Source organism: Bombina bombina, chromosome 1 (genome assembly GCF_027579735.1).
Source record: "Bombina bombina isolate aBomBom1 chromosome 1, aBomBom1.pri, whole genome shotgun sequence".
Classification (NCBI taxonomy): Eukaryota; Metazoa; Chordata; class Amphibia; order Anura; family Bombinatoridae; genus Bombina; species Bombina bombina.
The window spans coordinates 1,407,186,285-1,407,203,881 of record NC_069499.1 but is presented as its reverse complement, the minus strand read 5'-3'; the positions used below and the strand labels follow the sequence as shown (position 1 = coordinate 1,407,203,881).

Sequence of the window (17,597 nt, the reverse complement as noted above, 5' to 3'; positions counted from 1 at the left end):
CGATCGTATGTGATCGGGTGGATTGATGTCCACAGCCTCAGAGCAGGCGGACGAGTTAAGGAGCAGCGGTCTTAAGACCACTACTTCTTAACTCCTGAAGGCTCGCATGGAAACAGCTGCATCAAGCTCCATTTGGAGCTTGATGAATCGGGCCCTAAGTATCGGTGCATACATGGTAACCAGATTTCCAGTTGATTTTATTGGCATCAAATTTGAAAAACCTATAATAAAAAACAATGTAAAAAATATAAAGTATATACACAGCAAACTCGTCATGCCATGTCTTTATGGATCTCAGTCATGCTGAGATGGGAAAGGGCCTTCCCCAAAGTGTTGCCACAACATTGGAAGGATCCAATTGTCAAAAATGTCTTTGTATCCTGTGGCATTAAGATGTCCCTTCACTGGAACTATAGGGCCTACCCTAAACACTGAAAAACAGTCCCAAACCATTACCCCTCCTTCACCAAACTTTAAAGTAGTTTCTGTGCATTGCGGTAGGTAGCGTTCTCCTGGCATTCGCCACACCGATATTTTTCCAGAAGACTGTCAAATAGTGAATTTCCACTGCTACCTAATTATTATAGAGGTACCTCAGCCTCTCTGGGAGAAAATATAAAGAATGCACAATTTTCAGGGTTATTTTACAGCAAAGCTGGTAAAATAAATAAAGGAAGTATACTGCATTGTTGATTTTTTTAAAACATTTTATGCAGAGATTAAATCTTGAGTTTAATTTCCCTTAACGGAGTCAGCAGAAAACTGCTAAAAAGGAACATGCTTTTTTGAAAGTGCTGTCTACGGTTCGTTCCACTGAATGTGTGCTTTAGTGAATTAAACATGCATCAGATCTAAGTTGGCTGAGAAGATATAACTAGTCCCTTCTTTCTCCCTTTTCTTTTCATTAATTTGTAATTTCAGGTTAGCTGAAATATAGATTTTATGCCCACTTAAAATGTAAGTGCTTTGGCCCCAGAATAGCCTAAACAATTTGAGGCATCACTCTGTTGGCTGCACATTCATGCTGCAAATCTCCCATTCCACCGCATTCCAAGGTTGATCTATTGGATTGGGATCTGATGACTGTGGGGGCCATTGGAGTATACCTAGCTGTGCACCAACTGTCCTCCACAAAAGTATTGGAAACCTCACGGTTACTGGTCATGGGCATCAGGGGGAGTCACACAATTACTTTTTCACCCCACCTTATATATTATTATTGCCTTTGGATGCCAGTAACACAAAAATAAATTATTTGACATCTTTGGCTCGCTGCACATAAGCACATCATTGATTTGATCCATTTTGACTGATAAGATCAGGGATTTTACCCTAATGGCTCTATCTAACTCCATACAGCTCGCATGAATGCAATTTTGTACACAGAAATAATGGACTGCCCTGTTGAATATTGGACCCCTTCATCAAAACTAACCAGCAAACCATGCTAGACAGTGCACTTTAGTTGTAAAAAGAAACTTCTGCTAGTAAAATGCATCCAAAACCAGGCAAGCTCTGAACATCATATCCAATTCCCATAGTTTTTAGCATTCGGATGCAGTTGATGTCCAGTTGTCAACCTTCACAACAGACACCATAATAACTAGACATGTGCGTCGCTTAAAAATATGTTTAGTTTTGTTTAGTTTTCATTAGTTAAATAAATAATTTTGTTTCGGCAAATTAGTTTAGTTAAGTTTTAAAAAAAAATTGTTGTTTCGGCAAATTAGTTAAGTTAATAGTTTTTTCGGATCCGTTAGTTTTTTCGGATCCATTCTTTATTCATATGCATTATTCTATTCTGAAGTTTAGAATAATGCATATGAATAAAGAATGGATCCAAAAAACAAAAGTATCTGAAAAAATGATTTAATTTAACATAACTAATTTGCCGATTGCTTAAGCAAAATTATCTAAAACGGCCACCGCCACCCACATTGTGGACACTAAATAAAACTATTAACCCCTAAACCCCCCCACATCGCCAACACTACCTATACCTATTAACCCTTAAACCGCACTCCCCCACATTGCCGACACTAACTAAATCACTAATAAAGTTATTAACCCCTTAACCGCCGTTCCTCAACAACGCCGACACTAACTAAACCTATTAACTCCTAAACCGCACCCCCCCCACATCTCCACACTACCTAAACCTATTAACCCCTAAACCGCCCCCCCACATCGCCAACACTAACTAAACCTATTAACCCCTAAATGGCATTTCTCCAACATTGCAGAAACTAAAAGAACCTATTAACCCCTAAACCGCAGTTCCCAAACATCACCTACACTAACTAAACCTATTAACCCCTAAACCGCAGTTCCCAAACATCGCCAACACTAACTAAACCTATTAACCCCTAAACCACCGGCCCCCACATCGCAACAACCTAAATTAAAATACATTAACCCCTAAACCTAACACCCCCTAACTTTAACATAATTAAAATAGACCTAAATTAAAGTTACAATTATTAACTAGCTACCTATTTAAAAATAAATACAAACTTACCTGTGAAATAAAAATAAAACAAGGCCCTTTTAAGGGCCTACAAAAGGCCTTTTTAACAGCTATTGGTAGTTTATTATAGATTAGGGTTGTTGTTTTTTTGTTTTGTTTTTTTAACATTTTAAGTTTTTATTGAAAGTCAAAAAGAGAAATGTACAGAAATCGTGGAGACGCAGCTCCGAACCAGTAGTACAGAGTCTGCAATAGAATAACAGAATAGTACGTGCATCCAGCATATACTAGAACTTTTTCAGCAATTACATAATGATGCATACACATCTAACTTGTCAAGCCTTGATTCATGACTGACAAGTCTAATAGTATAGGGGGGGGAGTTAGAATGGCTGAGTGTAGAGAGCCTCTCAGAGAGAGAGGAAGGAGGGAGGGGAAGGGGTGGGTAGGTGGGAGGGGGGGAAGGTGGTAGGGGAGAAGGCAAAATTGAGGATTGGGGGCCAACCACATGAGGTCGCAAGTAAGCTGAAAAGGTGACTGTCATAGGGGGGAAGTAGTCAGGGGACTATGTGTCTTGGGTTGTTGCGTTGGGTTTCCAATCTGTGTTATAAGACTCCTTCCAATCAGCCCAAATCAATTCAAAAAGGTCAGATTTATTTAGCTTGTAAAAGATATCTTTTTCCATTGTGTAAACGTATGCCATATTGTTACAGATCATCGCCCAACTTGGGGCCCGTTCCTTTTTCCAGGACCATGCAATAGAGTATTTAGTGGTCATGAATAAGTAGATGCGAATATATGCTTGATTTTTGGGGAGGGAATGTAGATTTAGATGAAGGAGGGCTGAAGTAAGCAGCCTGGGGAGCCTAATACCGATACCCTGTAATACCGAAAAACACTTTTGCCAAAGAGGCTGGATCACGGGGCATTCCCACCATATGTGAAGGGCGTTACCCCTGTGGCCACAATTCCACCAGCAATTGGGGGACGCTTGCGGGAATATTTTCGCTAACCTAGTAGGCACATAGTACCAGTGAGAAAGAAGTTTGAAATAAGTTTCGTACAACGTTGTGCAATGGATAGATTTCTGGGTCAGGGAGAAAGCTCGTTCCCACTCCTCAGGGGTAGTTTGTCTCCCCGTCAGCGTTTCCCATCGGGACAGGTGGTTAGGGGATTCTGGGCACTGCGACCCGCCTAAAAGCACATAATGGAAAGAGAGGGGCCTACATAACCGATCTCCCCTTGCCAATACGGATTCCCAAAGAGTTAGTGGTCTGTCCAGGTTGGGTTTAAAACCCCAACTATATAGAAAACTCTTGATCCTCTGGTATTCAAAGGGCAGATATGACGGGACCTGGTCCTCGACACTGATCTGGGATAGTTGTTTGAATGAGTCTCGAGGGGACGTGGACCATTTATTAGGATGGGAGTCTTGCAGACCCGAAAGAAGACCCGCGATAGACGCGACTGGGGAGGGGTGTGGGGCCACACGAGGATGGTGCCGTATTTTATCCCAAAAGCCAAGGCATTCAGAGACGATAGGGTTGATTAGGGCTAATTCCCTATGACAATGTGGCGGGGTCCAGATTAGGTCCCGCAATGTGATTTGAAAGGGCAGCGAGGCCTGTTCTAAGGATTTCCATTTGGTATCCGACAACTTTACCCCCCATTGGGCGACATGGGTTAGCATTGCGCCCTCGTAATACCGCACCACTGACGGAGAAGCTATGCCCCCCAGTGATTTAGGGAGTTGAAGTACTCTGTGTGCGACTCTAGGGGGTTTATCCATCCAAATGAATTTGGTGAACCCGCTTTGGAATTGAAGAAGCAGATGCCTCGGTATTTTAATGGGCAGGCAGCGGAATAGATACGTCAGCCTGGGGAGGAAAGACATTTTCAATGCCGTGATCCTCCCCAGCCAAGATACATGTTGGAGGTTCCAGTCCTTCCGGAGGGAACGGAGCGATGTTAGAAGGGGAAGATAGTTATCTTTGATTGTTTGAGGAAGGCTGCTAGAAATCCTGACACCCAAGTGTAGAACAGATTGTTCAGTCCAATTAAATTTATAAGCCTCTTTGAGGGAGGCTAACCGTGTCTTTGTAAACCCTTGCGTGTATACTTGCGTTTTTGACAAGTTTAATCTGTAGTAAGAATGGGCCCCGAAGGTGGTGAGTATATCGAGGAGTCTGGGTATTTCCTGCTCAGGCTGTGACAAGAAAAAGTGCGATTTTGTGCAGAGTGCCCGACAGGGTGACACCTTTAATTTGGAGGTCAGTTCTAATCTGCTCAGCCAGGGGTTCGATTGAGAGGGCAAACAAGAGCGGCGAGAGGGGGCACCCCTGTCTGGTGCCATTTGTAATGTAGAAAATAGAGGAGTGAAAGCCCAAGCCACTCACAGATGCAGTAGGAGTGGAATAGAGGGCCTGAACGGCCGCTATGAAATCGGGGGGAAAATGAAATCTCTTAAGGACTGCCCAAAGGTATTGCCATCTGACCCGGTCGAACGCCTTCTCGGCGTCAAGAGAAATGACCGCGAGAGGCCTACGAAGTCGTGAGGCAAAAGTGAGTATGTTAAGGAGGCGCCTCGTGTTATCTGGGCCCTCTCGGAGGGGGACAAAACCCACCTGATCCAGATCTATAAGGGAAGGAAGAAAATTAGCGAGACTGATTAGGGTTTTTTATTTTGGAGTGGGTTTTTTATTTTAAACCGGGTATTAGAATAGGAATCATTTTTATTATTTTGGATAATTTTGTTTGTTATTTTTTGTAATGGTAGTTTTTTTATTTTTTGTCATTTTAATGTTTATTATTTTTTGTAATTGTAGTTTTAATTTTTTTTCTATTTTTGTAATGTTAGGTTTTTAATGTTTGTAATGTTAGGTTTTTTTAGTGTAAGCTTTATTTATTATTTTTTTATTTTTTTATTTCACAGGTAAGTTTGTATTTATTTTAACTAGGTAGTTAGTAAATAATTATATTGTAGCTATCCTAGGTTTTATTTCACAGGTAAGTTTGTATTTATTTTAACTAGGTAGTTAGTAAATAGTTATATGGTAGCTAGCTTTTGTTTTATTTTTATTTCACAGGTAAGTTTGTATTTATTTTTAAATAGGTAGTTAGTTAATAATTGTAACTTTAATTTAGGTCTATTTTAATTATGTTAAAGTTAGGGGGTGTTAGGTTTAGGGGTTAATATAATTTAATTTAGGTTGCTGCAATGTGGGGGCCGGTGGTTTAGGGGTTAATAGGTTTAGTTAGTGTTGGCGATGTGGGTGTACGGTTGTTTAGGGGTTAATAGATTTAGTGAGTGTCGGCGATGTTTGGGAACTGCGGTTTAGGGGTTAATAGGTTTAGTTACTATTAGCGATGTTTGGAAACTGCAGTTTAGGGGTTAATAGGTTTAGTTAGTGTCGGCGATGTTTGGGAACTGTGGTTTAAGGGTTAATAGGTTTAGTTAGTGTTGGCGATGTTTGGGAACTGCAGTTTAGGGGTTAATAGGTTAAGTTAGTGTTGTCGATGTCAGGGAACTGCGGTTTAGGGGGTAATAGCTTTATTTAGTGATTTACTTAGTGTCGGCGATGTCGGGGAACTGCAGCTTTTGGGTTAATAGCCATATTTAGTGATTTAGTTAGTGTCAGAGAACTGCGGTTTAGATTAGAACAATGAAAAATTCTGAATATGAATAATGGATCCGAAAATTCGTAAACTGATTTATTCATTTTCGGAATTTTTCAGGATTTTCCAATTCGGAAATTCGGATGCATTCCAATCTCCGAATTGGCCAAAATTCGGCCGAAAACTAAATTGGGCCGAAAATAATAACCCGCTTCTAAGGCCAAAAGCAGTAAGCCAATCAGGACTAGCATACATACATGAACCAATCAACAGCCGTGTCCTACCTAGGAACCATACATCAGCTCATACCCTGCATGACTTTAATTTTGTGTTTAATATCTTTGTAGGGTTAAACAAAATGTCAGAAACAAAAATAATATTATTATAATTATTATATAGTATTATTTTTACATTAGGATGTCCCTTAAAGAATGACTTGGATATAAATACATATTTAACTTAATTGAAGGATGAGCAGACTAGATAGATCTGGTGATTATTATCAGCTACCAAAATCTACATTTCAGACTATTGTAGTCATCTGGAAATAAGAATTAGGTTCTTCTACTTTTAATACCATCTTACACAGCAAGAAAAATGAGTAATACATCAGATTGTTTGTGCCTTCAAAACATCATAACGTCATTATTTAACTGCAATGTCAGCATATCCTAAACCATCTGCAAAACTTTATATTGATACAAAGGAGAGAATTAAAGCATATATGTAATGCAATAATTAACAATCTAATATTTATTTATGGGAAGAATGAAAAAGCTAAATTATTAGCAGCTTCTATATTTTTTTAATAATGTTTTTTTTAATTAATATTTTAACAAAATTAAGGAGGTATAAAAGAAAAAGAAGAAAAGTCAAGAATATGCAATGCTTAACAGTATGTAAATAGGTTGCATAACAAACATCTTAAAGGGTCATTATAGCAAAAACAATGCCATGATCTCATTAATTAGAGCATGTCATTTTATCGCTAGCAACTGCAAAAAGGGTTAAATACATAGTTAAAGTGCTGCTCGAAAGTCAGAGAGAATTGCTGGTTCTGAGCAGAAACTGCCACTGAGCCAATCTGCAGCACTATTTGCACAGCTAGGTCATAATGCAAATTTTTCACTATAAATGGCAGGGACATTGTTGAGATAGGTTCATTCAAACAAGAAAATAAATCACTGGAATAGAATAGATAGATAGATAGATAGATAGATAGATAGATTAGATAGATGATAGACAGACAGTTACATAGATAGATAAATTCCAACAAATAATATCAGAACTATTAAGTGCAGCTAATATAGTTTAACTCTTAAAGGCAGCAAATAAATATTTAGCTCCCATCAGTGCAGAGATAGTTCAACACAGTGGGGCATATTTATCAAGCTCCGAATGGCGCTTGATGCCACTTGAAAGACCGCTGCTCCATAACTTGTCCGCCTGCTCTGAGGCGGCGGACAGAAATCAATATGATTGGGTTGATTGACATCCCCTGCTAGCGGCCGATTGGCCGTGAATCTGCAGGGGGCGGTATTGCACCAGCAGTTCACAAGAACTGCTGGTGCAATGATAAATGCTGAGAGCGTATGCTGTCGGCATTTATCGATGTGCAGCGGACATGATCTGCAATATCGGATCATGTCCGCTTGCAATATGATAATAAGGCCCCAGTGGCCTTTTTTAACAGTTACCATACATATCAGGGTAAAACAGCTTCTTTATTATTTATTATTACCAAAATAAAATATTGCAGTTTTGGTGTTTGTAAAAGTCTGATGTATAATTCTTACCTCGTACAGCAAATTCATCAAGACGGTATTGCAATGTAACAGAAGTAATATAGATTTTTCGTCCAGTACCGGGTATACCAGGTATTTCCCACACGGTCTTCTTGAGTAAGTGCTAATGAGCATGCACTTATTTCACATACACAACACTCAATGTATGACAGAATAGTTCAGAATAAAAATACTTAACTCCAAGGAAAATGTCAAATAAACCAATTTGAGGTTTAGAAACTATCAATTTATTAAATTTTGTATAAAGAAACAAAGAAGTTCTCAACCAGGTAATTGAACAAAGACAGAATAGCTTATTCTATGGCACCTCAGGAAAATCCTCTTTTAGCCAAAAGTACCTTTCATATCATATCATTCTGATACCAATTAAAAAAATAAGAGCTGTGTACGTACATTCAGACATCTCTCATGTTGTGTGCTAATTATCTCTCTCCTGAAGCAGCCTCTATAACTTGGACCCCTTTTTCAGAATGCCTAGAGATATATGACTGCATTGATAACCCCACACAGAAGGAATAAACATTCATCTGGTGTTGAAACATCTCAGAAGCATATATCAGGGATGGACTTTCTTTATCATAGGGGACCAGATTGATATAATACAGGAACAGTTTTTTTGGCAAAAAGAGGCCTCTCCTGTTGAGTATCTACTGAACAAGCCATTATACCATTTAAGCTTATTCATTGGTTGAGGGCTTCAACGCTGTTGTTGTGTAAATTATAACCCTTTGTAACTATTCTCCATAAGGGTGATGTGTAGACATGTGCAATTCGTTTAGTTCTGAATCAAAATCCGGACGTAATTTGGGTGATTCACCCTAGTAACAAAACTAAACTAATCTGAATTAATTTGTAACGAAACATCGGAATTAGTTCGGATTCATTTGTCTGACTCTCTGGACTAATCACAATTCCTTTGCTATTCCATATTTATTATAAAAAAAATTAATAGAGATATATTACAATTAAATATAGTAAGATAGAACAGTGAAATAATTCCTTGTGTGTTGGTTGGAACCATCCGAATCAACGTAAAATAACAGAACAAATGAATCCGAACATAACTAACTTCCGAATGGATCCGGAACGAATGACTGCTATAACGAATCAATCCGAATGCATCCGTAACAAATGACTGCTATATAACAAATCAATCTGAATGCAACAAAATGAAATTAAAAAATACCGAATCGATACAAAACGAAACAAAATTTTCAGACGTGCACGTCTAGTGATGTAGGCAACCGGACGTGATGTGGACCACTGGCCCAGTGAGCAATGGCATCTATTTAATTGAAGGCAAGAGAAGGCAGAAATGTATTTCTGAAGTTGCCGTGTCAATTGTGAAGAGGGGGATTCCCTGGAATATTCAGAATTGTCTGTTTTTTAAGCAGGAACAGACTGATATACCGTAGGAAAGTTTTTCTCTGAAAAGGTACATTTTGAGCTAAAAGAGACATGGTTATTAGTCATAGAACGATCTATTATCCTTTTCACTCTGTTTGTACGCACATTAAAAATGTATTTGTATCCATATTAATATTAATTTTTAATAAATTGCAGTTTTAATATTAATCTCTAGACCAGCATCCCTTTAAATACATTAATTATTAAACTCAGTTTAAAGTAGTGAGGGCTATCATGTATCCTCTAGGTCCCACAAGTCCTTAAAGGGGCGACACAGTATTTTTTTTTCAGAATAACTTTTTATTTACATACAAAAACTGTTTTCTTGACCCTCAAAACCAGGCCTAAACTCTGAAATCCAATTGTTATGATTTTTGTTTGTTTGTTCAATAATTGTCACCCACAGTGTCAGGATACCACATCAGCTGACAAATGAATATAAAAAAACAAAGCAAAAGGTTCATGGGATTATATAAACTCTCTTAATTGCAATGTCTGAGAAAACATTGGAAACCAATATCTGAACTCCCAAGAAAATTTGCTTTTCATGCATCAAAAGTCTAAGAATGAGTTAAAATATCACTGTGTGAGATATTCTCTGAACCACAAGCTCAGAGCAGGTGTATTCATGTAATGTGAGCAACTGAGAGACAAATGCTGCTTTCAAAAACAAAGAAGTCACGAGAGTAAATACCATGTTATCAATCCTACAACATGACCTGATGTTCATCTAACTCATTTTAGGATTAGACAAGGGATTACTCAAGGGTGTGACGCCGCTCCTCCTACCTGCTTGCAGGTCAGGTTAGGTAGGTGTCAGTGTGAAGCACGACAGAGGGTTTTCCAGCTTGATTTGAGACAATGCAAGGAAAGGGCTGGTGGATCTGAAGCCTGCGCATAAAAATGTATCAATGTACAAAACGGAGAGATGATTTATAAAACAAGGTCATGATAAAACTACCAGCTCACTACAGTGTGGAAAGTAGTGATTCCTGAGTAGTGTTCAATTTATTGAAATAAAATCTAGAAATGGCAAAGAAATATTATTTTCGAAGCTAATATGTTAGAAATGGTTAAAAAACATAAGTACAAACTATACTCAAGAAGATAGGGTACGCCATGGACATCCACCAGTAAGCACCCACTTGAGTAACGTTTATGCCTATAAGCTATCATTTTTAAATGATGTGCAGCACATGTATAGAGCAAGCATTTGTTTCCTGCTACATGTGTGTGAAATTGTGTGTAGTTGCCCCTAGGATACATGCCATACTCAATAAAGCCAAAAACAAACTGTAAGGGACAGTTATGAGAGATCAGAGCAAAATTAAGCATTTTAAACCAATAAGACTTGAAAGAAAATGTTTCACAAAACTCATAACTAAAGTGTTTCTAAGTACACTAACACCCATAAACTACCTATTGACCCCTAAACCGCCACCCTCCCGCATAGCAAACACTATATTAAACTTATTAACCCTAATCTGCTGCCTACCCACATTGCGAGTATTAAATAAACCTATTAACCCCTAATCTGCCGCCCCCCACATCGCCAACACTATTTAAATATATTAACCCCTAAACCGCCGCTCCCCGATATCGCCTCCACTATAATAAAGTTATTAACCCCTATTCTGCCACTCCCCGACATCGCCGCCACTAAATAAAGTTATTAACCCCTAAGCCTCCGGCCTCCCACATCTCCGCCACTAAATAAACCTATTAACCCCTAAACCTAACACCCCCTACTTTAAATTAAAAATACAATATAACTCTATTTAAATAAATATAAACTTACCTGTGAAATAAAAATAAACCTAACATTAAACTATAAATTAACCTAACATAACTATTCTAATAAAATAAAAATACTACCAATTAAAATATCTAAATCACAAATTTAAAAAACCTAACACTAAGAAAAAAATGTAAAAATACAAATTACAACAAAAAAAATCCTACGAAAAATGTTAAAAGTTTACCAAAAATAATTAACACTAAAATCACGAAAAATAAAAAACACTAAGATTACAAAAAATAAACGAAATTATCAAAACTAAAAACAATTACACCTAATCTAATAGCCCTATAAAAATAAAAAAGCCCCCCCAAAACACCCCCTAGCCTACAATAAACTACCAATAGCCCTTAAAAGGGCTTTTTGTAGGGCATTGCCCTAAATAAATCAGATCTTATACCTGTAAAAAAAATACAAAGTCCCCCCAACAGTAAAAACCTCCACCCAACCAACCCCCTAAAATAAAAAACCTAACTAAAAAAAAACCTAACCTACCCATTGCCCCTAAAGGGGCATTTGTATGGGCATTGTTTTGAACAGCCAATAGGATTTCAGAAGCTCTCATCCTATTGACTGATTTGAATTTGAAGAATCAAATCAGCCAATAGAAATGCAAGGTATGCCATTTTGAAACGGCTACCTTGCATTCAACTTCAGTGTACGGCGGCTACCATATGAAGAGGACGCTCCACGCAGGATGTCTTCAGCTTCCAGGATGGCTCCACTCCACGCCCCCGGGATTAATGAAGACCTCGCCGCCTGGATGAAGACCTCGCTGCCTGAATGGAGATGGATGTCCGGACCTCAGGAACTGTGAGTAGATCTTCTGGGGTTAGTGTTAGGTTTTTTTTAGGTGTTTTTTTTTTAGATTAGGGTTTTGGTCTTGGAAAAAAGAGCTAAATGCCTTTTTAAGGGCAATGCCCATAAAAATGCCCCTTTAAGGGTAATGGGTAGCTTAGGGTTTTTTTAGAGTTAGGTTTTTTTGGGGGGTTGGTTGGGTGGTGGGGTTTACTGTTGGGGGGACTTTGTATTTTTTTACAGGTAAAAGAGCTAATTTATTTAGGGCAATGCCCTACAAAAGGCAATTTTAAGGGCTGTTGGTAGTTTATTGTAGGTTAGGGGGTGTTTTTATTTTTTTATTTTTATATTTATAGGGCTATTAGATTAGGTGTAATTGTTTTTATATTTGATAATTTCGTTTATATTTTGTAATCTTAGTGTTTTTTATTTTTCATGATTTTAGTGTTAATTATTTGTGGTATTCAGGATTTTTTTTTTAGTTATAATTTAGATTTTTTATTTTCTTTCTTAGTGTTAGGTTTTTTTAAATTTGTAATTTAGATATTTTAATTGGTAGTATTTTTTATTTTATTAGAATAGTAAGGTTAGGTTAATTTATAGTTTAAAGGGACATGAAACCCACTTTTGTTTTTTCATGATTTAGAAAGAGAATGCAATTTTAAACATCTTTCTAATTTATTTCTATTATCTAATTTGTTTTATTCTCTTGAAATTTTTTGTTGAAAAGCATATCTAGATATGCTCAGTAGCTGATGATTGGTTGTTGCACATAGAAGCCTCATGTGATTGGCTCACCCATGTGCATTGCTTTTTCTTCTAATAAGGATATATAAAAAATGAAACAAAATAAATAATAGAAGTAAACTGTAATGTTGTTTAAATTTGTATGTTCTATCTGAATCATGAAAGAAAGATTTTGGGTTTAGTTGCCCTTTAATGTTAGGGTTATTTTTATTTCACAGGTAAGTTTTTATTTATTTAAAGATAATTATATTGTAATTTAATTTAAAGTTAGGGGAGTGTTAGGTTTAGGGGTTAATAGGTTTTTTTAGTGGCGGAGATGTGGGAGGCCGGAGGTTTATGGGTTAATAATTTTATTATAGTGGTGGCAATATCGGGAAGCAGCGGATTAGGGTTTAATAGCTTTAATTAGTGTTGGCGATGTTGGGGGTGGCAGATTAGGGTTTAATAACTTAATTATAGTGGCGGCGATGTCGGGGAACGGCGGAAAAGGGGTTAATAATTTATCTATAGTGTCGGCAATGTCGGGAGCGGCGGAATAGGGGGTAATAACTTTTATTAGTGTCAGCTATGTCGAGAGCGTCAGATTAGGGGTTAATAACTTTACTTAGGTTGCGGCGATGTCGGGGGTGGCAGATTAAGGGTGTTTAGACTTGGGGTTTATGTTAGGGTTTAAATGTAACTTTATTTTCCCCATAGACATCAATGGGGTTGCGTTACAGCGATCGCCATTCTGCGATCGCAGGTGTTAGTTTTTTTCTAATACTCTCTCCCCATTGATGTCTATGGGGGAAACCGTGCACGAGCACGTCAAAGCAGCCCTTGGATTTTGTGCTGTTTGGAGCTTAACGCAACCATATCGCCTGAAACTCGTAATGGCAGCGCAACGGGGGGGTGAAATAACGCAACTTTTGTTGCATTCAATTCGCACCCTGTTTAGCGCAAAACTCATAATCTAGGTGTAAGTGAATGTAAAAATGTTTTAATCCCTTTGTTTGTGGAAATTGTTTTTCAATAGCTAAAGTCCACCAAACAATTGCCTTATTTGAAGGAGCTGAGTAAAAATGTATTATTAGGCCAGTACTTAGCCTAATGCATACAGGGCATTTACTAGGTGGGCGATGGCCAGTTGCAGGCTGGGGGCTGGTTGCCATAGCACTGCCCATTTGCCAGCATTATATCAAAATGATCCTCCTTACAATGGTTGGTACTGAAGGCCAGTGTTCCTCAATTCCAGTCCTCAAGTAAACATAACGGGACAGATTTCTATGATATCTTAACTTGAGCAGAGGTGAAATAATCATCTGTTGGATTACAGTAGGTTAATAACCATAGTTACCAATGAGCTGATTATTTCACCTGTTCTGAAAACCATGACCTGTTAGGGGTACTTGAGAACTGGAGTTGAGAACACTGCTGTAGGCTGCTAAATGACTCCCTACAAAGATGTCTCCAGGATTGGTCTGTGATAGCTTCACACCTGAGTTATGGAACAAGCATGTGTAGATTATTGCTGCTCTAGTTGCTTTTCATGGGGTCTGCATGTGTCACCTGTGTATACTGCCCCCTTTGTCTATCCGTAAACTGTAATTTGGGGTTTACCTGTGTCCTTAGCCTTTGGCAGGGACAAAACAATAGTGGTATCAGTGTTCTCAATTGAGACAGGGCCGAGACATCTAGATGCCCCTTCTTGCCCTTCATTCAGTAGTGTCTTTCCTGATGTGCCTGGGCTCCACCTGCATCATGTCTGGCCCCTCTCTATGCCTTCCCTGCAAAAAAATATGAAATTGACTTTACGGTGACAGGGTTTATAAGATGGCTACCAAAGTGTTGTACAGAATAAATCTGCCTTCATATTGGTACAGGAAGGATGCACAAGTACATATTCACTGGTGTGGACTAACAAGGGGAAGCATTTCCTCATGATGGTGCCTGTTAATGTCTGTGTACCTATGTTTGTGTGCTTATGAATGTGTGGGATGCTTTGTGTGTACATATATGTTTGCCTGTGGATGTCTGTGTATATTATTTCTCTCTGATGGTGAAACTTAAATGTAAAGGGCCTTTTATTTTGAGTGACTGTAACTATACAGGCTGATTAGCAATAAGTGTTCAGGCTTTATTTAAACATGAAGTTCAATAGATTCTCTTAGTTTTCTCTTAATTTTATTTCACTATTATTTAATGAAAAACAAATTACAAAATACAGTGACAGAATGGTGTTACGAACCTTAAATACATCAAACTACTACATTATACTTGTCGATTTCGAGGTACAGTTAAATAACAAAAATTTCCCAGCCCTATTTTTGGTCCCCGTCTGGCCCTGCTTCTTATGCAGTTTCTTAGAGTATAATCTCTATTGAGGCCAATAAGGGATTAGAAATGAGACAGGGCTAGACTTGTGGAGCACTGTAAAGCATGCCAAGTGCACTTCCAATACTATAAATAATTTAAAACATTATATTACAATCTCAAAGTGTTTAATGTTCCTTTAGATTGAAATGATTTTTATTGAATGTTTTAACAGGTTCATTACATTTGACAAATAGACATTACATCTAAAAACATTGTAATATGTTGATCACACAGGACCAAATTATCCGCTTGTCCATCCTCTTACACCATCAGAGGGGTTCTTACCACAAAACCAGTTCGCTTTACATTAGCAATCATACCCCAATAGGAGGTTAACAGAAATATGTAATTAATTGTAACAAAAATAACAAATAAAATAAATACACGTAACCTAAAACCAAAAACTATGCTATAAATTTGTGTACAGAGTTATCCACAATGTCTTGTGTGTTTGTTTGCTACATAATACAAAAGAGCACGACTTGCAATCAACTCTTAATGTGTATGACTATTTCTAATACTCCAGAAGGGTTTGCCTTTAACTGCTTCTCCACCGTCGTACCACAAATCTACTTACACTCATCTAAGTTAGTTTTATATGTTATCTCCTTGAAGTATCCAATAGAACCAAATTCTACTAAAGGACTCCGTAGAATTCTGTATGTGGGCTGCAGACTCATACATTGAATATATATGTTTTATTTTACCTACAATTTCTTGCCACTCCGGTGCCCCTGTCTTCAAATATTTAGCAATACTTGATCTAGTGATGCTACAAAGAATTCTGACAAACGTGTTGATGGGGGAGTTTAATCCTGGAATTCTCTCATGTAATAGAGCTTGCTCTCTGGTAAGAACAATCATTTTGTTTAAAACTTTACTTAACATTGCTGACAGTTTAGTCCATATAGCCCTAACACTTAGGTACTCTCATCAAATGTGAAGGTATGTATCAATAGCTGTGCACCGTCTGTAGCACGAACTCGAACCCCCATTGGGTAAGTGTGATGTTTTGATAGGTTTGAGATACCAACGAAAAGTAGTCTTTATAATGTTTTCCCTTAGATCTGCACTAAGTAAACCTTTACAGGATTGATGGAGAGTTCCTTCCCACACGTTAGAGTTTTCTGTTCTTGCTAAATCATTTTCCCACTTACAAATAACCATGGATTTCGTGTTGTTTTGTACTTAGATATATGAGTGTTATAGCATGCTTTGGACTATCTGATGATTTATAAATACGTTCTAGTGTTGTTATGGGTTGCATTTTTGCATCCCCCAGATAGTTACTTATAGCTGTGTTTATCTGTAAAGTATAAGAACCAATGCAAGGGCAAATTTTCTAGTCTAAGTTGCAGCTGATTATATGTTAAGGGAGTCTTATTAGAGATAAAATCTGCCACTCTATAAAGTCCCTTGTTTTTCCATTTATCTATCAGAGATCTACATTCTTTTGGAATAATACATTTCAGTGGTATCATGGAAGATCTATTTGGCAGTAGTTTGTACTTTTTAATCAGTGATGTCCATAACTGTCTTGAATTATCTGTTAAACCTAACCTAACTCCTCTTCCCACCCCTGCCTCACCCCAAATAATTTCCTCCAGAGACTCATAGCCTTCCAACTGAGATTCCAGACCCGGCCAAATCACGATATCCCCCATTTTACTCAATAGGGAGAGCTGAGCCAGCCTTGCAGCATAGAATTCAGAATATGACCAATACAATTTGACCATAGCCCACCACTTACCCATCACTGACATGGGGAAATCTGCACTAGCAACACGTACTCACCTTTTCCAGACCACAGAAGGAATGGGGATCCTTTGAGCACACACCCCTCAGCACAGTATTCACTATTATAATTATCCAACACATGATAAATGTTATTTATGCATACACGTCCTTATAGCTTCACTTGATAGTCAGTAATAGGCCCATTTGGGTCAACTATGTTCCCTTTAATAATCATTTTACATTAATTAACATTTATTGTATACGCACCTATAGCTTCACATGATGGTTAGTAATAGCTTCACATGATAGTCAGTAATAGGCACATTTGGGTCAACTATGTTCCCTTCAATAACTATTTTACATTTATTGTATATGCACTTATAGTCTCACATGACGGTTAGTAATAGGCACATTTGGGGCCAATAATCATTATATACTAGGGATAGTATAACTAACAGTGCGAAATAATTCATGCACGATCATAAGAAATATGTAGTCACATGATACCTCCTCATAGCTGAGTAAATAAAGTGACATCATGATATTCCAATATCTTATAATAGTTCACCTATAGTCTTATAGATACTAAACAAATCTCTTTACCGATTTTCTATTATTATGTGTTCTGGTATTGATTCACTATTAAGTCTAATGATCTGGCGATCCAATTTTTTAGTTTGGGACCCGCGTCTCACTACAAAAATCAGCCGATAGCATAGAGGGTTAATGTAACAACTATTTCTTTAAACCATGTTAAGATGCAAAACTTACATTATGATGATTAACTTGATAGACTGAATGGCGATTGCATTGCTCCGATGCAAAAACAACAGATAGGGGTGTGTTAATATTCACCGAGAATAGAACC

At 37.8% G+C, this 17,597-nt stretch overlaps 1 pseudogene; it reads right to left on the bottom strand.

The window, feature by feature from the left end:
- Window positions 1-16,656, bottom strand: part of LOC128665293 (putative hydrolase RBBP9) — a 37,998-nt pseudogene extending 21,342 nt beyond the window's left edge.
- Between the last annotated feature and the right edge of the window lie 941 nt (window positions 16,657-17,597).